General features: G+C 45.5%; 1 protein-coding gene across 35 annotated transcripts in view; it reads right to left on the bottom strand.

Moving 5' to 3' along the window:
- The window catches only part of Cacna1c (calcium voltage-gated channel subunit alpha1 C), a 699,954-nt gene that overhangs the window by 342,643 nt on the left and 332,228 nt on the right, over positions 1–25,083 (bottom strand). The window lies entirely within an intron of this gene.

Raw genomic sequence — 25,083 nt, 5'->3', positions numbered from 1 at the left:
AATTCTCCTGTAGTAAAATTACAAAGTGCTAGAAACACAAAAAGAACTCAGGATATTCCTGGGCCCAGATTAACTCCCTTTATAAGTGACAGCACAGAGCTGGAAAAAGAAAAGGTGCCAGTGTGCACACAAAATGGAAACTCAGAAAGAACACTGGCTGCTCCCTCGCCAAGGGGCATGAGTTAAGAGGTAGCTAATGTGGCTGGAATTACGACTCAGCAATTACAGGCCTACTGTAATACATCAGATGTTACTGCTTGATGGAACAAGCAATAAAATTATCATTCCTAAATATAATTTTAAGCGGTTAATATTTAATGACTCATCCTACTTCTCTAATATTTGGAAATAATCTGTTTGGTTTTTTTTCTCCCCTAACGAATGGCTGGGCCTCCTCACTTTCACTGTGTGAAAGTGGGTAGAAACCTGCCTGAGCAGTGTGTTGTGATCCTTCCCCCTCTACCCCAGGGTATCAGAGAGAGTTAAATGCAACTATGAGGGGATAGGGATGTGAGGGGTTGTACAGATGGATTGCAATAAAGCAACTGTCAACCTGCAAAATCACAGCCAGGATCAGTAAGGCTGGCCCACTGGGACAGTCCCTGTCAGTCAAACTCCTTCTCAACCTATTAGGTACCCCTGCAGGTGGGTCCATCACACCCAGGTACACTTTCCAACTTAAGGTTGAAAAGTTAGTCAGGGCAGGGGAATGTCATATGACATTCTCTTCTCTGCTTCCTGATCATCATGATGGACATGGTCTTGCCCTTAGGAAATTCATTTTCTAAACTGTAGGACAAAACCCACCAAGGCAAGGAGATGACTCAAACATCTGCCAAAGAAATATGTGGATGATGTCACAGTAGAGCAAGCTGTGTAGGAAATCATCTCCCTGGGAACCTCAAGTGTCTACCTGTTATAGTTTAGATATTAGGTGTTCCCCAAAAGCTCATGGGTGAGACAATGCAAGACGGTTTAGGGATGAAATGATTGGGTTATGAGAGCCCAATCAATGAATTAATCCTATGATTGGATTAACTGGGTGGCAACTGAGATGGGTAGAGTGTGGCTGGAGGAGGTGGGTCCCTGGGGGGTTGCCTTTGGGGTATATATTTTGTATCTAGCAAGTGGAGTTTCTCTCTCTGCTTTCTGATCATCATGTAATCTGCTTCCCTCTGCCACACTCTTCTGCCATGATGTTCTGCCTCACCTAGAACCCTGAGGAATGGGAGCCAGCCTTCTATAGACTGAGACTTCTGAAACCATGAGTCCCCAGATAAACTTTTCCTCCTCTAAAATTGTTTTTATCAGGTCCTCTGGTCACAGCAATGAAAAACCTGACTAAAACACTACCTTTGCAAAGATGGGAAGTGCAAAGCCAGAAAAGCATGCCTCCCTGAGCAAGGATTCTACAGCTCCTCAGAAAGTGACATTTCCAAAGGCAGGTCTTTGCCGGTGCTGAGTTGGAATGGTAGGAAATTGATCCAAAAGGGTTCTCAGAGATCGAATAAATGAGTCCCTCATTTGAACAGATGAAAAAGGGGAAGGGCAAAAGGAAAAACCGTGACTGTGGTGACTGTGCACAAACCTCCTAACGTGTTATCTAATCCTCACAATAATTCCTGGGGGGAGGTAGCATAAGCACCTTGCAGATCACTTGCTCAAAGTTGCACAAGTGGTCTGGAGGAGGGACTCAGGACTGGCCAACCAGTGCCCAAGCTCCTTCCAGATGCTGGAAACCACCACCTGCTGGGAGAGTGCCAGGGTAACAAAGGGAAGGAGTGGCACATCCCCGCCTAGCCTGGCGTTCTGACTGAGTCCAGGGTGCTTCCCACTTCACATATACTTCTCCTGATACCGTCCTGAGGGTTCCTAAAGTGGTGTTTCATTAAAAGTCCCCAAAATATAAATTAAACTATTACGCTTTTATTGTGATCTCTCTTCAAGAAAATCCCAGATATGGATCAAATCAACCCCCTCTCACTGGTTGCCAGGAATTCTCCAAATTCCTCTGTTGCTTCAGACTTGAGTTTGTCTTAACTACAGGTAGACAGATACAGGGTTCAGTCTGGCCATATTTTGTTAGAGATTTCACAGGCAGCTTTTGGGTCATGCTTTTAAAGAATGAAAACATTTTAAAGAAAACATTTTCCAATACTACATCTTGTGTGTTTCTTTCCTTTCAGATGCATAAAGGTAATGCTCAGCCAGTTGGCATGTGTGTAAGGGACCAAGAGCTCTCATATTCTGCTGTTGAGAATCTGGATTCTAAGTGGCTTTTGGCAAAATGTAGCAAAAAGCATGAATTTCATCTATAAATCTCACAACCAGAATTCATCCTCAGGAATAATATTTCCAAAAGAATAAAAGTGTTTATTATACATATTGTTACATATGCTACAAGGGTATATGTAGAAGAATAAAGTCATTCTTCACAGTGTTATTGAATAACAGTGAACACAACCTCAATGCACTCAAAATAGGGAATTGATGATGGTGCCTTCATATAATTCAATACTCAGTAAGTATTAAAATGATACTATATATTCATATTTAATGCCACAGAAGGATATTCGTGGTATATAATTAAAGAAAAAACAGATTACATAGTAGTATGTGTAGTAAGATTCTTTTTTTAAAAAAAGTATATATTTCTATATTTGCATGAGTAAAGACTGGAAGAATATACACACAAAAGACATAGTATACCTGACATCTGAGATTGTAAATGATTTATTTCTTTTTTCTTTTTTGCTTTTGAAAATGTGCCTTTTAATTTTTCTATAATGATTATGTGTGATTTGTGTAATTATGATTTCAAAATTATTCTTTAAATTAAAGCAAAAGCTGATTACTCATATCCAGGGAAGAAACAACGGAAGAAAGCATATTTTTTTTTCATAAAATGATTTATAACTCATAGTCAGATGATCAGGTTAGCCCATAAAACCTGTTAAAGAGTTCAGAGTGATCAGTGTGCTAGCTCTGTTTGGAGGCGTGTTGGAGGAAGGGAAGAGACAAGGCAAGAGTGGTCCCTGTGGTGTCTTTGGGCCTAGGATGAGCCCTCAACACCCCTCTTCCACTTCCCAAGGCACCCCTCCAAGGCTTCTGACACTCTCACGCTTCCCTGACCCTGGCCCCCTGTAGGTGCTCCACATCACTCTCTCTCCAAAGCTACTTATTTTAAGCTCCCCTTCCAAGACCAAACCCTAAGCCTCAGGCCTCACCCAGTCTCTGGGGATAAAAGAAAGGCATGTGCCAGGAGAACAGCTAAAAGCAGCCTTCTGTGGTCACTGAGGAGAATGGTAGAAGAGTGACCATGCTCCTGCTGTACCAGCTCCCATGGGCTGCAATAGGGCATGTCTGGACACAGGCCACATCGGGCTCAATGTATCCTGAGCATCACAGTCAGGACCCGCTCACAGACATCTCTTTTCCTCTACTTTAGGCTGTGCCTAGCCTACAAGGTATTCATGCTGAGCCTCTTCTTGCTTTTGGCTTCATGGCAATGTTCACACTGATACCCACTTCCCTCATTTACAGACCCTGACTTTCAGATTCAGAAGGGGGTTGCTCCATTTAGCAGGTCCCTCGAGAGATATCCAAGAGGCTACAATAGAAAGGAAAGAGGGAAAAAAAAAAAAGAGTTGACCCTTTCCTGCTTTCCTTCTGGCCAACTAACCCTGGGACCTAAAGTCGACTGTGGAATGCTTGGACCAAGTCCAGCCTGGCTATAGAGAAGAGAATGTGTGTTGGTGTTACTGAAGGGAGGTCTGGGATGGTGAGAGGACCAGGCTGTGCAGAAGGAACTGCGGTACTGACAGCCTGGGACTTAACCCTGGGGGAGTCACTCTAGGTGCTGAATTGGAAGAGTGGCATAATTAAGGAGATTTCGCTGGTGGGACATACTATGGGAAGCTGAGACCAGAGGCAGAGATCAAACTTGGGGTCAAAGGAGGAGGTGTAGCCATTGAAGCTTTCAGAGAAGTTGGCCAAAAATAAACTCTTCTGGTCCTGGAATCAAAAGCATTGCAGCTGGTCTTCCTTACCTGCTGTGGGTCCTGGAGAAAGTGGCTTAGCTCCTCTAGGGAGCCTATTGTTTCTGGGTGACATGGCCATGATAACCCTGTCCTCAGATCTCAAAGGGCTGCTGCCAAGAGCCCATGAGGCTGGGTGCATTAAAAGTGCTTTGTTAAACTGTAGAGTGCTATACAAATGTTAGCTATTATTATTAAATGGGAGAGACAGTATTTTGTCAGCAGCTTAGTTCTGCTCAGTTGAACACTGTGCTCCAAACATTTCACCAAATACCAAACAGGACTTTGTTATTTAGGGAAGAGATTCAGGAGCTTTCATGGAACACTGGAAAAATCTAAACAGCAGCTAAAAACACAACTCTCAGAGCTTCCATGATAAGCATCTTCACTCTGGTGGGGCTGGGGAGCTAACAATCACTGGGACCCTAAGGCCCACATGCCAGGAGGACTTGACTGCAAAAGAAGTCCAGGTGTAGGGGGAACAGCAAAAGAAGAGGAGGGTCCTCACATGGCCAAAACAACAACCTGGCTTCAGGTGTCGTTTCTTTTGGTTTACTCAGAATGCTCATTTACCTCCACAGGAGCAGAGCCTCTCAGAGACTACTGTGCAGAAGTACCTGGCTCATTGCAATCACAAGACCTTAACCTTGGAAGGGATCTTGTAGCAAGACTGTCTCTCTACCTATCTACCTCCCTCCTACCCGTCTATAGGCTTCTTGGGAGTGGGTACTGTTCCCTTAGTACCTAGCAAAAGACCTTGAGCATAGTCAGACTTCTTACATATATTGGATGTTTGGATGGATAGGGGGAGGGAGGGAGGGGTGGGAAGGTGGGTGGGTGGGTGGTTGGGCAGGTGAATGGATAGATGGATATATGGATGGGTGTAGGGATGGGTGAGTGGGTGGGTTGGTGGATGGCTGGATGGTGAATGGATGGAACATTTCTGATCCAATCTCTTATCAAGAAAATACCAACTTGTTGCTGCCCTGCTTTCAGAGGAAGCCACCTTTCCTTCTAGTTTCTTACACCTAAAGAAGTAAAACCTCCTCCTTGTATCCCTCACCTTTCCCAGCACATGCTCTCCACTGACTTCTCTGACCCACCATTTCTGCCCATCAGGGGGCTGTTCTGTTTCTTAAGCATGATGCAACCCAGAAACCTCTCCTGCAGGATGCCTCGGACAGCTCCTAAAGAGGAGGAAATGGCTAATGAATTGGGCCCGTTCCCATGCCAGCAGTACCAGTTCCTCCCTGGGCACGGGATGAAAACTTTCAGGGAAGAGAGGAAAGAACCTTCCCGGAAGGGCAATAGATTTCTATTTAAACATTTGTTTTCATTTACGTTTTAACTAAGCACAAAAGCTCCCCTTTAAACCCTCATCTCCCAGTGAACAGACTATTCCTGCCCATCTGAGTCACATATCTCTGGGCAGCCAGACCTTCTGACTCACTGGGGGTTGAAATCTCAGATTCACAATACCACAAAGCTGCTAAAAATAGGAGTCATGTACCTGGGCCCCAAAATAGAACAGAGACAAACATGGCTCTTTAATAGAACCATTGCCCTATCTATCACACAAAAATCAAACAGGGGCCGTCGTTGTCTTCATTCACATTGTCTTCCCCTTAGTTAAGCCATCTCTAATCCTTTGGAAATTGGCAAGGTAGATGGACAGATGCAACAGAAAGAAAGACAGAGTCGGAATAATCATGCCTAACACATTCCGGTTGTTTTTATTAGAAAATCCTATAGCTTTAAATTAGCATAAGAGTATTTTCACAGCAGTGGTAGAGAAATGAAACATCTCCATCCATGCTTTGGTACTGGTTTCTCCCTTGAGAATCGGTGTGGATTAGACTAGTTTGGGAAATTGTCACTGAAAAACAAAGAGAATGCTTAAGGGATTCTTGTGTTTTTGTTTTGTTTTGTTGGAGTGGTTTTATATTTCCTTTCAAAGCTTTTGAGGTCTTCTTATATTAAGTTTGGAACCCTTTTCCACTACTTATAAACTATTTCTATTTGAGAAGTCTTAGGATCAGCCTTGATTTTTTTTTCCAGCCTTCCTTTTTTGGGGGGTAAAAATATCTCCCTGAATGCCAAGTATTCTTTTTGGTAAAAACTGTGAGATCTCACTTCATTCTGAATCTCTACTATAGAATTTACCAGGAGATTTTTACTTGTGATGCCTCATGACCCCACAAGGAGCTAAAAGGTCCCAAGCAGGCCCTCACCCAGGATTTCTGACTCCTCGCCCTGTCACACATGTGGAAAGGCCACGAGGAGATGTATCTGAAAGAAGAGAACAGGGCTGACGTAAAAGGCAGCCAAGGTGTGGATCCCCAGTTTTGTCTGATAAACTGCTACTCACACACAAAAAAGCCTGTCTTCTATACCTGAACATCTTTCCATATTTCAGATGATTTTTAGCTGATCTGCTCAACTGAAGAGTAGATGACCTAAATAAAACTCGTCTCTGGAGGCTGTCTTTAGGAGGAAGGAAACAGCTATTGACATAATAGATGGCAGCTCTTTATTTTCCCTGGTGTTTTTAATTCCCAATGACTTCCGGCAGGTGGGAGGCTGCAGGCCTGTGGGCACTGACCGCTGGGTTCAGAGACATAAATCATGGGGGCCACTTAAGGAAGTCAGCCTGAAACTCCAGCAGCCCAGGCAAAGCTATCGGGTGAGTGAGGGTGATGACAGGGGTCACAGTCACACTGTGGCCACTTGGAGCAAAGGAAAATGATATGATATGTGGCTGACCTACTAGACTACCAATGCCTAGTTCTTCTGGATGAGGCTGGGACTCCTGAGGGGCCACCCTTGCTTGGAAACATGTGTAAGGCCCCTGAGTTCAATGTCGCTTGGCAGCCACTTGTGTATGCCTTGACTTTGGGACATTTGTATAGCTCTGTGGAGGAACGGCATGAAAGAGGTCCTGGAGAAACAGCTCAGGATATTTAAGAAAGGAATTAGGGGCTTGTCTTTCTCAAAAATGCAATGGAAACCCCAAAGCAGGCCATTTCCATTTAATTTAGGAGGGGAATAAAATTGTCTAGAGTTGGGTGTGGCAAGCCTTTGGTATTTGTCCTTGGATTTGAACACAACAATCATTTCATTAGATTGTTTATAATTATCTGTAATAATAAAGGTAACAGTTAAAGAATTTACTAGGAGTCGCATAACCAAGAAGTGAAGTCAACCCTGGATTCATGATCTGCCAGCTGTCAAAGCCCACTGTGGCCTCACCACAGCACCATTCCTCTCTGGAACATCTGCCCAGTCCCCCAGATGGAAGTGGAGCCAACATAATGCCCCAACGAGGCGGTCCTTTTGAGCCTGGAATGGGTTCTTTGAACTTGACCCCAGGCTAGCTTTGCTTTTAGCTCTCTGGATTGCAGCAGCATCATTAGTATGTGCTGCTAAGTGCCTGTCAAATCGCAGCAATGCAGTGGCACCTTCATTTTAGGGTGGAATAGGACGTATGAGGGGTGGCCAAATGGGGGCTTCTATCCACTCTGTGCCTTGTATAAGTCTTTTCCACCAGGTGGGGGTAAGCTGATGGAGAAAAGCTTATAACCTTGGGGAACCCACCTATTAGAAGTAAGTTTATCTTTCAAGGCAGGAGGTTGGCTGAGGAAAGATCTAGCTCAACTCTTGCCCTTAGGTGGGACAACAAAGGATCTTCCTCAGTGCCCAGCGTGGCACTGTTTCTAGTAGGAATGAGGACCTAGAAGTCATAAAACTGACCTGGACGCCAATAATTGGAGGCAAATGTCTTAATTTCTCTGAGCCTCGATTTCCTTTCTTAAGGGCAGTAATTCCTGTCTCATCTTTCTCAGGACATTCTCCTGGGAGCATAATGAGGCGGCTTGTACCTTTGAACTCCGGGAAGAGCTACACAAACATGAGGCGGTTCCTCTCAAGGCCCTCTGGGGAGGAAACGAACAGTGTCTTTGTGTAATTTATTTCTGTGTTTATTCACTCTTAGTGTCAGGAAGGCTTCTGAATGCCCTGTATCTCTCTCCGTGGGGTTCCTCTGGGACTGAGCCTTCTGAGCTGAGGGAGGACCAGCGGTCAGCACCATTTTAACAACCTGGGATCCACTGCTGTTTGAAAGCTCAGTAAATTACCTTTGGAAGTAGACTGGATGATATGTTAATGTTTACTTCAGCAAACATTCTGCCTTCCCCTCAGGTAAAGAAATCCAGAAAAGGAAGACAAAGAATGGTGTTTGGTATTTAATAATCAGCTTGAGCCGATTAAGGAAGAGAATCCACACAAGCTGATCAGTCAGGACTGGAACGTAAGAGAACACCTGAGTCCACGCACTGCTGACCTGACCCAGGAGGCCACTCAGGGCTGGAATGAAGAGCACAGGTTTTAGCATCCTTGCTATGGTTTGGATCTTGAGTTTTCCCCCACAAAGCTTGTGTATCAGAGGTTTGGATTCCAGCTTGGGGCTACTAGAAGGTGGTAGAATCTTTAAAAAGTGGGGCCTAGTGGGTAGTCTTCAGGTCATCCAAGTATATACACTTAAAGGGGATTGTAGGGTCCCAGCCCCCACTTTATCTTCATGGCCATGAGGTAAGCAATTTTGATCCACTACATATTCACCACTGTTGCCACCCAGCACCCCCACCAGAGGCTCAAAGCAAGGAGTCTGCCTGCTCATGGACTAAAACCTCTGAAACAGTGAACTAAAATTCACCTTTCTTCTTTAAAAGTTGAAAATCATCTCGGGTATTCATTACAGTCACAGAAAGCTAACACAATCATCCAAACTCACTTTGAATTCCAGGCTCAGCTTTTTAAGAAGTTGAGCTTGGACACATCAATTAATCTCTCCAGTCCTCAGTTTATCTGCTGGGGATTAAATGAGATCTTATAGTGCTTCCCACACAGCCTACTATGGCCCATCAAAGGCCACACTCTACACCACCACTGTGATATCAGCAACTCATCTTTTTCTCCCACAGTTTTCTCTCTTTCTCAAAAGTTGGGACTGGAATACATTTTTGCATCTCTGTATGTTTTGTTTGAGTAGAGCTAGGCCTAAAAGTTATGACTACTTTTAAAGTACTCAATGTAAATTGCCATGTTGCATTCTAGAAAAATCTGGCCACATTCTTTCTAAAGACAAGGCTGGGGACTCCAGTTTCACCTTTGCATCCTGCTCCTCTCATTTCATGTCCTTGTTAACTCAAGAGGTAAAATAGAGCACTTGCTGGTTTCCTTCAGCTTTTTTTTTTTTATTTTGAAATAATTTCAAACTTACAGAAAAGCTGCAAAAATAGTGAAAGATATTACCATATACCCTTCACCCAGACTGTCCAATGGTTAACATTAACATTTTGCTACATTTGCCTCATTATTTTCTGGATAGATGGATAGAGACATAACACAAGGAACATACTCAAACATACATAAGTAGGTCTCTATTTTCAGAATCATCTGAGACTAAGTTTTCCCCCAAAGATCTGTGTGTTAGATGTTTGGTCTCCAGCTTGGTTCTACTAGAAGATGGTGATGCCCCTTTATGCCTGGATTTCATAAAAACAAACACATTCTCACAAAGCACAATTGGCAAAATCAGAAAACTAACATTGAGGCAACACTGTATCTATTCCGTAGGTTTTAAATTTCACCCCATATCCTTTATAGGGAAAAAATTAAAACCCAGTCCAGGATTCAATCCAAGATCAAGCTGTTATATCCCTTTAGTCTTCTTTAATATGAAACAGTTTCCTCAGTCTTTATCTTTCCTGACCATGGCATTTTGGAAAAGGACAAACCAGGGTATTTGTAGAATGCCCCTCAGTTTGGATCTCTGTGATATTTCCTCCTGATTAGATGAAGGCTGCACCTGGTAGCAGGAACACCCCAGCAGTGTTCTTGTGTCGGGAGCTACATGATGTTGGCATGTCCCACTAGTGGTGAGGTTAATTTTCGTTATTTGGCCACTTAAATTTTAAATTTGATCTTGATCACTCCAAGTGGTGTCCAGGTTTCCCCTGAAAGGTTACTATTTAATTAGTAAGTAAGCCATGCAGATATTCTCTCCCTCATTCAAGATTCATCTGCTAGTTTTAGCATGTACTGACAATTCTTTTGAAGTAATGGGATGGTGGTGGAGTGGTGACATTCTAACTCCATTCCTCTGTTCACATTTGCTAGTTGGCATTATGTCCTAAGGTAATGTTTTCCTCATTCTCCGCCATTCATTTATTCATTAACTCCTTTCATCAATATAGACTCATGGATTCTTACTTAATCTGTTAATGTCATTATTTATCTTGATGCTCTAATTATCTCAGACATAGCCAATGGGAGTCCCTTGGAATTGACTTCAGTTCTTTGACACCTCCCAGTCCTTCTGTAAAGTGCTACTTGGTGGCACCAGATGTTGCAAGAAGCCCTCTTGTGCTAACTTTGTCTTTGATTCCTTTTTGGTGAAGAACAATATTTAGCAACTAATGTCTGGAGGCTACATGTGCTTATTCCTACAGGGGTGTCACAACTTCTAAATCCTTCCATCAGCTATACAGGAAATACAAGGATGGATGTATAATCACATACATATGCGTATGTATAATATGCATGCACAAATATAATCATACTAATATGACTTTTCTTTTCAAATTAGAATTTTAAAAATTATTACTGAGAGTGAACATGTTTCCACATGTGTATTAGGGTACTATTGAATCCTTTGCTCATTTATCTTTGCTTTTCTTATTGCCTAAGACATATTTTTAAATACAGTTATTTAAAAAATATCACATTTGTGGTAAGCATTTTCCCAGATGTGCTGTTTGCTTTTTTTATTTCTGATGTAGAGATTTCTAATTTTTTGAAGCCAAAGTTATCACCAACATTTGGAATTTCTTCCATTGTTTTGAGCTATTTAAAGTCCTCCCCCAGACAGAGATTTAATACTTACTCTCATTTTCTTCTTCTTTTCTCCCATTAATCTATTTGATCAACTTGGAATATATTGTGGCAAACTGTATGAGATGAGGATCTAAATTGCTTTGATATTTTTTCCAAGTAGCTAACCAATTGTCCTAGCACCATTTATTATATAATCCTTCCTTTCATCACCGATTTATCATTGTTGTTTTTAGAAATTGCTTTTTGTATCTCCATCTGGCCAAGTGGTTTTTATAAAGGTTGCAGGGTAAAACTGGTTTTCTCTCCTAATCTTGCATAATTTAGAACCTTGCAAAAACCATATACTAGCTCACCACTTTGGCCTTTGGGCTGCAACCCAGCTGCCTGGATTCAAATCCAAGGTCCACAGCTTTTCTATCTCTAAAATGGGGACAATAATAGTACCTACCTCATAGGTTATCAGGAGGATTCAAGGAGACAGATTTTAAAGTGTTCAAAATAATACGGAGCACATGGAAGAGCTCAACAAATTTTAGCCCTAATTATTTTTAGAATTGCTTTGTAGTTTTTTATGTTAATGCCTTTATTTCTCAGATGGGAAACTGAGGCTCAGAAACATGATTTTCTCAAGTTCATACATCCCAGGCCTCCCGTGCTGGCACGACTCCTGCTCAGGTCAAGCCCTATCACCTACACTTTTAACTCAGTGGATTCCACTCACAGAGAGGGAGGAGAGGATGTGATTCAAACAGTGTGGGAGGTGCTATCCATCCTTACACCAGGTCTAAGTGCTCCCTGTGTGCATGGGGAGACCCCAACAGCTGCCCACCCAGTCTTTCTTAATTCCTGTGAGAACATGGCAGAAGTAAGAGAAGGTGACAGCTTCTCACCACACACAGCGGGTGGGTTTCCAGTGTTCAACCACCTGGCCCCCAAATGCAAACCAATTCATGTGCTTACATCTGGGTCTCAAGAGACTCAGCTACAGACTTCTAATCCTTAGGAGCAGAAACCAGCTGCAGTGGCCTTCACGGGAAGTGGAATACCGTTCTGCAGCCTCGCACTTTCCTACTGGATTTTTAGGGGAATTTGTACTCACTTTAAAGACCATAACAGTAATGTCATAGCCACCTAACGGGACTCCTTCAGGTTTTGTTTTGGTCTTGCCCCCCTTTCTGATTCTGTTCTCCTCCAGTGTAAACTTCATGAAGTGCATTTGGGATCACATCTTTCACTTGCTTAAAACACTTCACCGTATGCCCTTCAGCACATGACTACCAGCAGCCACAGCGGGTCCACAAAAATATTTTTCTCTTGCCAAAACACTAAAATCAAGGATTATTATTATTTGGCTAATAATAATGATTATAAATATTATAATTTGGCCAATAATGATCATAAACAATCATTATCATTTAGATTTGAAAAGCCTAAAGTGACAAGTCAGGATAGATGACGTGGCATGTTCAGGATAGGACGGGCTTGCTTGAAGGGAGGCGAACAGGGGCCGTGTTTATTCATGAGGGCACGCACTGGTGACTCACTGCTTCGATGAGTGGTGTACCACACTGGAAGGGACACTTAGACCGCAGCGGGAGGGAGCCCTTCCTTCTGAGCAAGTTTCCTTGGGCTGGAGTATGGCATACAGTCATTATTATCTTAAGGCAGAGCACCTAATTCTGGCTAATGTATTACGGAGTTGCATGTGTTTGAAAAATTATAATAATTAAAGCAGTAGACACTGTTCTTGTTATTCCACTGATCAAAAACATTCCAAAATTACATGCAGGAAAAGGACCTGAAAATGGGCAGAGACTGAAGTGCAGTCATTAGGTCAGTAGCAGCTATCAAGGGCTGTGGTGTTTGCCCATTCACTCGGTGACCAAAGGACCAGGAGCCAGGGCACACCGACACTGCTATTCGGGGTGCTATCTTTGGTTCTCTGTCACAGAAGCAGGAGGTGCTCATGGCAAACTTTGTTACCGCTCATACAGTACTGTTCTTGCTTCTGAACAAATCAATCTGAGAGGTAAAAATAGAACCCGGGTGACAAGAAGCAGTACTTAATTTTACCTGACTGGTACGCAGACAAATTCCACTTGGTCCCCGATGAGACACTGCATGGCTCTTTAGTCATTCTGTGGCACTTCATTTAGTGGCCTTGCCTACCCACAATGTCAAAGCGTATGTTGCAGTTGATCAATGGCACAACAGAGATGATGATTTAAAAATAACTATAAATGACTTTCTAATTGGAGCTTACACAGTAAAAGCCCCCACTAGTCATCAAGGTCTAATTGCACTGAGAAGGCAAATAAATGGCCCAAGAACAGACCAAGTGACCTTCATCGGTTCCATCCCCAAATTTTGTAATACAAATCTGTTAAGCAACATGCCTATCCATGTTTCCAGACCAAAGTTATTCACATTGGTTTAAAGAGTGATAATTCGATGTTTGCTTTGGGGTTATTCCTAAATTCCTTCCTGGAGGAATTAAGAAGAGCACACATCTGCTCAGATTTGCAGCTCAGTTTGACTAATCTGTTCGCTCCACCATCAGTGGGTCAGAACTAGGTGACCACCTTGGACAAGTTAAAAGAAGGGAGCAAAATGCAAGAATCACAGTGACTTAAGCGCTGTGGTAACATCCTCAGAATTACTGTTAACCTAGGCACAAAACCCCATTGGGCAGAAACAGTCCAACAAGGGGAGCTGAGTAACCTCAGGGAGGTTCTGCTGCTCAGGCACCAACAGGAAAGAATAGAAAGACTTAAGTTTGCTTAAGACTCTGCAAAGCTCAGGGATTACTAGGGTTGGGAGTGGACAGAGAGATCGCAGCCAGTGCCCTCTAGGTGCCCAGAGAGAAGAGTAGCAAGCAGCCTGCCTTTCTGACAGATCTAACAAGACAATCTTTTGGCTGAAATTCTATCAAAATGTCCCTCTTCAAAGAACTGGTCCCCTAGGAAGGGCATCTGGAAGATGTGTCTTTTACCACATGGTCTCATCTTTTGAACTGGATATCCGGGATGACGGGCCATCAGTGAAGGATGAAGGAAGGTGAAAGAAACCATCCAAGGATTTTCCACCAGCGTGCCAGACTTCGGGAACGTCACTACCCAGTGCTTTGAAACCACCAGGTCTAGTCATGGTTTTTTTCTTTATGAGTACTTATAATGAGGGAACTGGGTTTTCATCTTGTTTTGACAAAATAACTTTCCAAGTTCACTGCTTTTCTTCCAATTCAACTGTTACATCATCCCCAACTCCACCCATTACCTACTCACACTTTAACCAGCAGCACCATAAAGTGAGTTGATCCCAATGGTTCATACATTCTAAACTCACACATGCACCACACAAATACCCTTCAGAACTGCAGTCAGCCTCAGAGCATGTTAGAAATGGATGCAGTGTGGAGACCATCCATTCAGAAACTGTCCCTGCACAGTGGCCTGCTGTGCTAGTTACTGACACAATCACAATTGAATCCTGGAATTCCTGCCACCAACAATGAGAAACGGGAATATAGACAAACTAATCAATCACTCAATAAACTGAGTATTTACTAATTAACTTATGTAATTGATAGTTTCTTTCTCTTTATAAGATTTCCAAAGGAAGTTTCAGCATAGGGATTGCTACTGTAAAGAACTTAAAAAGCTATTGAAAAAGTAAAAGAAGCGGGCATCCAACATCCAGGGCCTGAATCTCGAGAGGTAGGTCTGGGCTTCCGTTTTTGTGAATCAAACAAAATAGAAATATATTTCTTCTCTTGTATGCAAAACTATGGAGGGAAACAGTCTGTTCTATGCAGTTTATAGAGACTGAACGTTTCCAGCTCATTAACTCATTAGTGCTACTCATGGTTCAAGATGGCAGCCAGAGTTTCCGCCATCACATTCACATTCCTGGCAGAGGGAGAAGAAAGCAAGAATGGATACTAGAGAAAATGAATATATCCGTCACAGCACTATACAGAGAATGTTCCTCATGCACATTTTTAGAAAGCTTCCTGAGGCTTGCTGATACACATCCTGGTTAAAGACAATTAGACTAAATTATCTCTTCAGTAGCTTCCAGCCATGAGCCCTTCTGAGTGATGAGAAAAAAGGAGAGATCAATGAAGTATCACGCCAAGCTTTGTTTGGGGCAGTAAATCCAATGAGTTGATCAATGCAGTTAAGCCTTGAGAAGTGGGTGAAATACAGGCTGGGCCCTCAAAGGCCAAAAAGAATGCTAAGAATTTCAGAGGGGATTTATTAGGAGGTGGTGTAAGGAGAGCAAAGGTAGGGTTGTGCCTGATTGCATTTGTGGAGACAGTTCCTGGAGTCTACAGAGTCTACAGAGCTGGGTAACCAGCCACCTGCTCTGAGATGACAATTATGTTTCCCCAGGGACAAGAGTCTGGGGTTTTGAGAATCTAGCATTTCAAGGGTCCACTGAAGGTTCAGGGCTTCTCAACATGTGGTCCTCAAACACCTACATCAAAATTGCTAAAGAGTAATAAAATGCATATTCCTGAGCCCTAATTCGGACTTATTTGATTAAAGTCCTGTAATCTGCATATGTTTTCTACCTTGCAGGTTTAGAAAGTTCCAGGTGATGTTAGATGACCAGAGCTTGGTGTGCTCCCTCTGAAGGCAGGGCAGCTCATGGGCTATACTACCTTTATCCTCTAAACCAGTTCCCCTGCTGCCATTTCTATTCACTTTTGCTCTCCCCTCTCTCGTTATCCATCTTTTTCTCTCTTCCTGCCTCACTTGGTCCTTCCCTCAAAATCCCTTCTGAAAATTTTCTGGAAAAAAAAAATGGTAACGAAGAAAAAAATGTTCCCCTTGAAATGTGGTGAGGTCCATTCAGTGCCCCAGCGCCTCTGCATGTCCTCATGGGGTCTTCCTCTTGGTGATCCACAGGGGGGTGAAGCAGGCTGCACTCTGTGTGAATGGAGATGTGGAGCCCTTTGAGAAAAGCAGTCACCCTGGCCTGTACCATGGTCTAAAAGGGGTTTACTTCAGGCCCCCTCTGTGTCTACCAGCTTTCTGCTACTGTGACAAAATATCTGAGATAATCAACTTAAAAGAAGGAAGGGTTTGTTTTGGCTCACAGTTCTGGAGGTTTCAGTCTGTAGTTGGTTGGCTCGTTACTTTGGGGCCTGCGGCAGCACAATACATCACAGCAGGGAGCAAGTGGTGGAAAAGGCTGCTGGACTCATAGCAAGTGGTGTTTTGAGAGGCTGGGGTCCCAATATCCCCTTCAGAGACACAACAGCAATGGCCTAACTTCCTTCTACTAGGCCCCACCTCCTAAAGGCTCTACTACTTCCCAACAGCACCAGCAGCTGCAAATGAGCCTTCACCACATTGGCCTTTGGGGGGCCCTTCCAATGTGCAGCACCCTTTCCTCACTGCCCTAGAGAAAGCCTTCTGCCATTCAAAGAGCCAGCAGCTTGAATGTACCCCTAGGTGAAAGGTCAAGGCACCACCACCCTTCCTCCTGGCTGGGACTGGTCTGACACATAGGTGGAGTTGGCAGCTATTATATGACTTGAAACAATAAAAAAAAAGAAAGAAAAGAAAGAAACTGACTTTTTGAGGGTCCCTCTGGGTGCCAGTCTCTGTGTTGTGTGCTTCCTTATGTTACAAATAGTACAGTGAGAGCCTAGAGACTATGGGTAATTTGTCAGAGTTCACAAAACTAGGAAGCAAGGGTTGAGATTTGATATCTGTCTGGCTTCAGGCCCTCTCTTCCTTGCAATAAACCATATTCCTTGTGCTGAAAAAGAAAAAAACTTCAACCACTGGATATTTGCCTCTTAGATTGGCTCTAGGAGTCGTCCATTACAAATGTCACCTAACAAGGTGCCCCATTAGTGAGCTAATCTACCATTCTGGGACTAAGCAGTCTTAAGTATCAGGGAGTTTTGGGATAATATCCAAACGTAAGAGTAGCTTCACAGAAATGGGTCTTGACACCAGACAATATTGGTGGTGGGCAGACGTTACTCAGGAATGGTTTGTGGTGAGGTCAGTGCCTCTGGATACCAGGTGGCACAAAAAGGAGAGAAGGTAGGGGCTGGAGCAGGGAAGTGCACTAGCCCACTTCATAGAACTGCGAAGGGCTCAGCTGGCAAAGACCTTGGGAAAGAAAGTCCGCATCCAGGCACAGAGCTCTGGAGCTCTGGTTTGCATCCATGTGATTTAACCTCTTGGGTCAATCGCTAAACCTCCCTGACCCTCAGTTTCCTCATCTCTAAAAATAGAGATGACAATTCCCTCCTCACAGGGTGGTGCTGAAGATTCAATGACTAATAGAAAAGACCCCAGCACAGTGCTTGGCACATAGTAGGTACCCTAGAGCATTTTCCTATCTGAGTTCCATCAGATGGAGAGTAGGACCCAGTAGAGACACCCAGCTCAGCTCCCGGGCCCCGTGCTGTCACCTCCCTCAGCCCTGTCCACACAGGCCTGCCAAGGAGCTGATTTATGGAAGCCTGTTGGTTTCCTTTTCCTATTTTTGATGACCTTTGGAGTCTAACAGCAAGTCTGCCCTATTTCCCACTTCAGACAGAATCGCAGAGTAGAAAGGCAGCCTGAAAGCACCGGGGTCCTGGCAATGCTGCTCCTCTGACAGGTGCAGGCTGGAGGGGACATTTTCTCCTGGGCGGGCAGGGCCTGAGCAAGTCTGAGAGGCAGGATGGGGAGGGAGTGGCTGTGTGTTTCTCAGGCCCACATGGAAGGATCCTGCACCAAAAATGAGGTGAACCACTGGGTCATTTGGGTACCCACTCAGATGCCAGGAGATAAAGCTTCTGCCCTGAGTCCCTCCTAGGCCCAGAGAAATGAGCAATCTCAACACCTCCAAAAAGCAAAAGGAATAAAGACACAAATGCTTGTCAGGCCCTCTAAGTTTCTGTTGCCCTGCAGGGGTTTTCACACCCTGGCAAGCTCCATGGAAGCACTGGGGTGTCAGTCCCATCCCCGGGTCCTCTGGGGTAAACTGAGGTTAGAGTGAGTCACTTTTAAGTCTCAGGGTTGGAACTTGACTCAGTTTCTAGACTTGAGGAAATGATGGCCAATTCTCTGTACATTTGGGTTGTATATAGCACCAACTGGCTTGTTCTCAGAAGGAAACATCCAGACTGACTCCATAACCCAGACTCACCAGAGAAATGGAAAAGCCACCGGCCAGGAGGGAGCGTCTCAGATTTCATGTGCTCTGTGCCCTTCCCTCACCACCACCGCCCTACTGCAAGCTGCTCAGGCTCCGCTGGGAATGGGGGAGAGATTCTGATCTCAGATAGAGTCAGAAGGGCCACCCCTTGCTTCAGAGAGTCCAAAGGGTGACTCCAGAAACTTGCCCAAAACTGACCTTTCATAGTGCCCTCTGTGACCACCATTTGAGCGAACGCAGTTTCCCCAAAGCCCCAGTTAAAATGCTCAGATGCAAACTAGGGAAGGGACCCAGAATGATCCATTAAAAAAATCATGGGGCCAGAGATTTAGCTCAATGGAAGAGTGCTAGCATGTGTGAGGCTCTGAGTTCCCAGCACCCACCCCACCACACGCACACAAGTGCTAATAACCAGGTGAGCTGGTCTTTACTTTGAAAGGTACAGGCAGAACCAGCTCTGCTCTTTCAAAGGTTGTAAGGAGATAGGTCCAAGGCAGAATGAGTGTGTGTGTGTGGCCTGTTGGGAGGGGTGTTAGGAGTGGCTGGGCCAGCTGAGATCATGCCTCTAGTCTGGGTTCTATCCAGTCCTGTTCTATGTTTCTCAGGAATTCACAGAATGATCCTGGGCAAAAATGGGGCATATCCTGTGTGATACCTGCTCAGAGGTCACCCAGATCACCCTATCACATCCCCCTCCCTCTGGCCTGATTCTATCATTACTTTCCTATTCCACAAAGAGAAGCTTTGTGGCCCAGGGGACACCATGGCCACCAAATTTTGTTACCAGTTAAAGCTGCATAAATTTTGTTCCTTTAATTTCCTAGATCATGAGCTCACAGAACACCTCCTAAACTTCAAGTTTACTGGGAGATGTGATTTACCAGACTGAGACGGAGGGAGAAAGTCTGCTGAAAAAGAGCTGCAGCTGTAAACATCTGTCTGCAGGCTGCTGCATGTGTACAGGTGTGTGTGTGTGTGTGTGTGTGTGTGTGTATGGTGTGCACAACCAAAGGCAAGAGAGTGGGAGGGGAGAGAGAGAAGTGGCAAAAAGAGGGAGAAAAAAGCCCTCTTCTTGAGAAGTCAAGTTCCAACTCTGAGGCTTAAAAGTGACTCACTCTAACCTCAGTTTACCTCAGAGGATCTGGGGATGGGGCTGAAATGGAGATAAACAGGGATAAAGACTCAAGAGAGCAGAGCTGGACCTAGTTAGTGGGCACAGGGATGACGACATCGGGACAGACTATATAAATGACAACATGGTGCAGCAGGCAGAGGAGCCCAGAGCATAGCCACACAAACAAACGACTTCCATTTAGCGAGCACTTGCTATGGACCAAGCACTTCTCCAAGCACTTTGCGTGTATCAGCCCACTTGATTTCCATGATAGCCTTAGAGGATAGGTAGGTGCTCAGACACCTGGCTAAGTGATAGAGCTGAGACTGGAGGCCAGGTAGGCTGGTTGGCCCCAATGCCACACTCTTAACTACCAGGCGGCCCTCCATGGTTAAATGTGCTCCCTAAAAGAAGAGGAGAAAAGGTGCAGGAAGGGAGGAACACCCGAACACGGGGTCCCCTGGCTACCTTAGCCAACTCAAGTTTCTGAGCCTCTCTCCTCTCACCTTTTCAATGGAGATGATGATTCCTCTCTTGCTTTCCTACGGGACTGGCCTGAGCTTAATGAGATCATACAGTTGGAAGTGACCCGTGTCTGTACAGCTCCACACACACCCGGGGCACCAGGACCATCAGTGACCATCGGGGAACCTTCTCAAGGTGGAAGAAATATAGGATACATAATCCCTGCAGTCAGTACTGTACTTCCCAGCCCTGAGCCAGTTTTGCTCCTGAAGTCAGGAAAACTATTAGGACTTTAATTTAAAATGGTGCCTTAATCTGGGGGTGGCTTCAGGGATTCACCTTGTGAATAAAATTCACCTTGTGTCCTTCTTAGATTCTCAGGCACCACTCCCTGTTTGTCACCAGAGCAGGTACATTTGCACCGTAAACAACTTATGACAATGAGCACCCAGAGTTGAAAGCAACACCATTAAACAAAAGTACAGGTTAAAATGATTTCTTAATAATAACCTATAAAGAAAGTAGTTTTAGGGATTGTGGTTCAGTGGTAGAGCGTGTGCTTTGCACATGTGGGGGGCACTGGGTTCAATCCTCAGCACCACATAAAAATAAATAAAGGTTGTCCATCTACAACTAAAAAAATATTTAAAAAAAAGAAAGTAGTTTTGGTTTTTGAACAAAATAATGAGCCTCAGCAGCTGCATCTAGTTCTGACAGATATGGAAAATCTGGGGTACCTCTCAGGGTACTCAGCGGGGTTGGGAGAGTCTGCAGACATACACTTCCTGGGTCACCTCCAGATTTAATGCAAACTTGATCTGCACTTTTTCTGTGAGGCAGGAAACAGTTCCCCTCACACCACCAACAGACTCTGCTCATTCCTGCTCAGGGCCTTTGCATTGGCTATTGTTTCTACCCAGAAAGCCCTTCCTCTGGATCTAGAGAAGGCTGGTTCTTTAGCCTCCTTCAATTCTCAATTCAAATATCTTCCCAGAGAGCCCTTGTCTTCCCACCCTAAAATATTTTACTTCCTTCATAACACATGGGGCCACCTCAAATTTCCTTATTTATATACTTGTTTAATCACTTATTATCCGTTCCCCCACCCACACCACACACAATCTTACACATGCCACTAAATGGAGACTAAAATAGCTCAGGTTGGACACACAGTAGGTGCTCAATATTTAATGAATTACCAGAACTAACTCATTCACTCATGTCAACACAGGGCTACATAGTACTGCCTTTAATGGTCCCATCAGCCTGTGAGATGGGTATAGTCCCCATTTTACTGATGAGAAACTGGCCCAAGCTAATGCAACTTGCTAGAACTGGGATTTTGAGGCTACACTGCCTTAACAAGGGACAAAAGGCAGAATCCACCCTGTTGTACCCAGAGGACAAAGGAGGTGCCAACATTAGTCCTGGCCCCTCGCCCTCCCCCACCACATCCCTGGAGGCCAGAAAGAGGCTCTTCCACAGGCAAAATGGGAACTTGAGGAGCCGGTGAGGCTGCAGCAGCTGGCTGCTTCGGGATGTGGATGATGCCGACAGCCTGCGCTGAGCCCTGTGGCCGGAGGAGGAGGAGGCAATGCCTCGAACACCTTTAGTCTTCAAACCACACAGCCATTGTAAACATGTGCTCACAGGCTGCTGCCTCAGTCATCCGTGGCCTCAACCAGCTGCTGCCACAGTGATCCTGGCCACTGAAGTCCCTCCTCTGAGCCCAGGGCTACAGAGGAGTTCGCAGATCTGGCTCTCACCCAGGACCTGTGACTGTCCTCCAGCCATTAGTGCATGGAGTGGCAGGGAGGGCACGGTGGACCGACCGCAGTTTTCAAGCACATCACCATGTCCTTCTCCTCTTGTGTTCCCACCGCTGGGAGCCTCAGCCGCAGGCCTGAGCCAGCTGTCAATCTTCAGGTTGCTCATTGAACACAGTACTTTCCTCCAGGGAACCTATGTTCTGGGGAGACGAGGCAGCCTCAGAGGTACTCGAGAGTGACAAAGAAAGAGAAGGAACCACACACCCACAGGAAGAAGAAGCCCCAGAGAATCCAGCACCCCTTTCTCCTTCCTCGAACCACAAGCCGGCCGTGCAGCTCCTTACAGTATCCATTAGTGCCACAGGCAAGGTAAACGGCGGCGAGTCGGGCAGAAGGGTGATTAATCACGTGTTCATTTTGCTAATTACAATAATTGCTATTTAATGATTTGTGTATATTTCTCAGACTGTGAGCGCATATGCAGCGCCTGATAGACGAGGGCACGTCAGTATTTGGTTGCTGTTTTCTTTTTCCTTTTCCTCTAAAATACACACATACACACATATATATGTGTATGTGTATGTATTCATGTAGATATATATGTATCTATGTATTCAACCAGTACAGGAGGAATAAATGAGGCCAACGGGACAGTCATCAAGGGCAAAAATCCTAGGCTGTTCTGGCTGCCTGGGTAAAGTCCAGGAAGGGAGACAGGGAGGAGGGAGCCAGATCCCACAGGACCTGGTGTCCAGGACTTGAGCACAAGCACTGGCTAACCACTGGGAAGCCAATTTTTATGCTCAATTTGGAGCCAGGGGCCCGGGGGTCAGTAGCAATGTGGCTTATCCTCAGGCAAGGGATATACTGGGCCAGTTAGAAGTAGCATCCCACGGGGGAAGAGGGAGGATATGGCTTCCTGAGAAGGGAAAGGAGATCTGTAAGGGCAGAGTTGAGAGACATCCTATAGCAAAACCCCCAGGGGACCAACACTTTAAAGGGGCAGGGAGCTGGTGTGGAGACCAGAATAGCTCATGGGGCTTCCTCAGCCCTGGGAAGCAATTTGTATTTTTCCTGAAATGTCAAAATGACTCAGGCATGAGGAATGAATGTAAGGGTCCAGCCAGACCCTGCCGCTGGACCTCTGCTGAGTCGGCTCCGGCTGGGAGCCTCCCTCAGGGTGCTCCCACAGCCTTCTTTCTCAGGGCACACTCAGCCCTCCCCAGGCCAGCGCGCTCCCTGTGAGTCCCCAACATCTGTAGACAACTCTGGATCAAATTAGAATTTACAGCCGGAGCAGACGAATCTGCTTGGAGGGGTGTGTTGGACACCGTGGGAGCAGCAGCCATCCGCCCACTCCAGGCTCACCCAGCAGCACCCTGTGTGGACCCCTAGCCTCTAGGCAACCAGTGCTGCCAGGCCCCCTCCCCTGCACATCCCCTGACGGTGTCCAGTGCACAGGGTGCTGGGGCTGGCACAGGACCTGGACTGGAAGCAAGGAGCTGGAGCAGCTCGGGAGCCAGGGGCGTCCTCTACCCACACGGCATGGAGATGTGGGCCCTTCCGCATGATCCAGGGCAGCTCATGTCACATAAGCTGCTGGACCTGAAGGCATGGGAGTCCGTGAGGTGTCACTGTTACACAGAGCTACTGACATACCACCTGTGAGACAAGGAGGGGAGTGTGTGGCCTTAAAGTTTCCAGAAAGAGCTGGTGAAGACACAGCATCCCCCTGGAGCCTGAGGACTGTTCCCAGGAAGCATCGCTGTTGAAAGAAAAGGGGCTCAATTCCGAACTTCTCTGTCTTCTTCCTGAGAGTGAGACTTGAAGCCTAGGCCACCAGCCTCCCTTCCTCCCTCCCTCCCTACCTTTCCTCTCTCTGTCCCTCCTTCCCTCCCTCCTCCTTCCCTCCCTCCTCCTTCTTTCCTTCTCTCTCCCTCCCTTTCTCCTCCCTTTCTTCATTTCTTTCTTTAGCACTTACTTTGTGCCAGGTACAGAGTGCTGCCAGAGTCCCTACCAGCCTGGGGCGGGGCATCTATATACTCACCCAAGCTGTCGATCCCACCCTCATTCAGGCAGCTCCCTGACTCCTCTGTTTGCTGAGACCCCTGCAAAGCCTCCTCTGGACTATGTGTCACTGAAGTCAGGAGCCTTGTGCTTCTGGGTGTACAGCCCCACGCCCAGCACCATGCCTGACACAGGGCTGGCCCCTAAAGAAGTGGGTGGCTGGTGGAAGGACCCGGATGGATGGGGCCTCTCTTTGCCCTGGCTTGCACCCCAAGGATAAAGGCCAAAGCATCCCAATGTCACTGGATCTGTCTACCTTCAATCTTCTCCTAAGAAGTAAGGCATCTGACGATTTGGTGCCACTGGTCGAGGCTCAACCGGGCTGACTTCCACACGTTTGTCCACTGTCACCTTGCTTAAAATCATTATTTAAGTGCTGCAGAGTAAGATGTTTCCCCTGACTTGCTGTCACCTGTCAGGTCTGAAATTATACTTCACAGTTCTAACAAAATCTTTTCTCATTGTGGGCTACAGCAAGAGGAAGACAGAAACAAGCAGCTCCAGATTGGGGCGGAAGGAAGGTCAATTGGGCTAAAACAACTCTGCCCCTTCATGACCACTGGCCAGTTATTCCAAGCTACTTCTACCCATGGACAGCACTTCCAGTCCCAGGCACCTCTCAAACACATCCTGAGCCTCTGCCTCCCTGCTCTCTATTTCCTACCTATATAGCAGGAGTAGGAGCACACATTTCCTCAAGCCCCAGCCTCCTAAACTTCTCTCCACTAAATAAAACATGATGCCTGTTATTTATTCCTCAGGATGAGTTTAAGTCACTGTGTTATCGCCTCTCCAGGGCTGGCTTCAGCTTGAGATGAGAGGGAAGCATCCCTTTCATTCCTGAAATCTCCTCTCCACCTTCACTGAGAGCACAAGGGATCTGGGGAGGCAGCCTGCTTGCCTGGCTTCTCTCCTCCCTGGCTCCCCAGAGCCCATCTCTGGCTACACCCTTCCCCGAATTCCCTGGACACAGTGCTCATGCCTCTGTTAAGGTTTGGTTTGTCCCCCAGAGTTTCATGTGTTGGAGGCTTGGTCCCCAATGTGGCAATGTTGAGAAGTGGTGGGAACTTTAAGAGGTGGAGCCTAGTGTGGAGGGGAATTCGGTCATTGAGGGTGCTGCCTGATTAGTTCTTCCAGAGCACAGAAGAGCAAGCCTCTCCTTTCTCACCATGTGATCTTTCCCTCCTGTTCAAGCTCCATTAATAAGATGCTACCTATGGTAAAGACCCCTACAGAGCTAGCACCATGCTGTTCAGACTTTCAACCTCCAAAATAGTGAGCTAAATAAGCTTCTCTTCTTTATGCATTATCCAGCCTCAGATATTTTGTTATAGCAATGCAAAACAGACTAATACCCCCTCGAAGACTTTCTCCTGTTCAGCCAAATTCAGATTCTGCAAATATTATACTGAGTTCCTTGTATGTTTTTTAAAAGTTTATATTTTTAAAATTGCACTAAAATGCACCTTACCATAAAATGTATCATCCTATCCATGTTTATGAGCTCAGTAGTGTGTTAAATACACGGTGCAACTAATCTCCCTTTCACCCTGAAAAACAGAAACTG

This window comes from Marmota monax, unplaced genomic scaffold (assembly GCF_021218885.2).
Source record: "Marmota monax isolate L192 unplaced genomic scaffold, Marmota_monax_Labrador192_F-V1.1 WCK01_AAM20220418_F8-fsc00163, whole genome shotgun sequence".
NCBI lineage: Eukaryota > Metazoa > Chordata > Mammalia > Rodentia > Sciuridae > Marmota > Marmota monax.
Note: the sequence above shows the minus strand (reverse complement) of the source record. Positions and strands in the feature narration are given on the sequence as shown.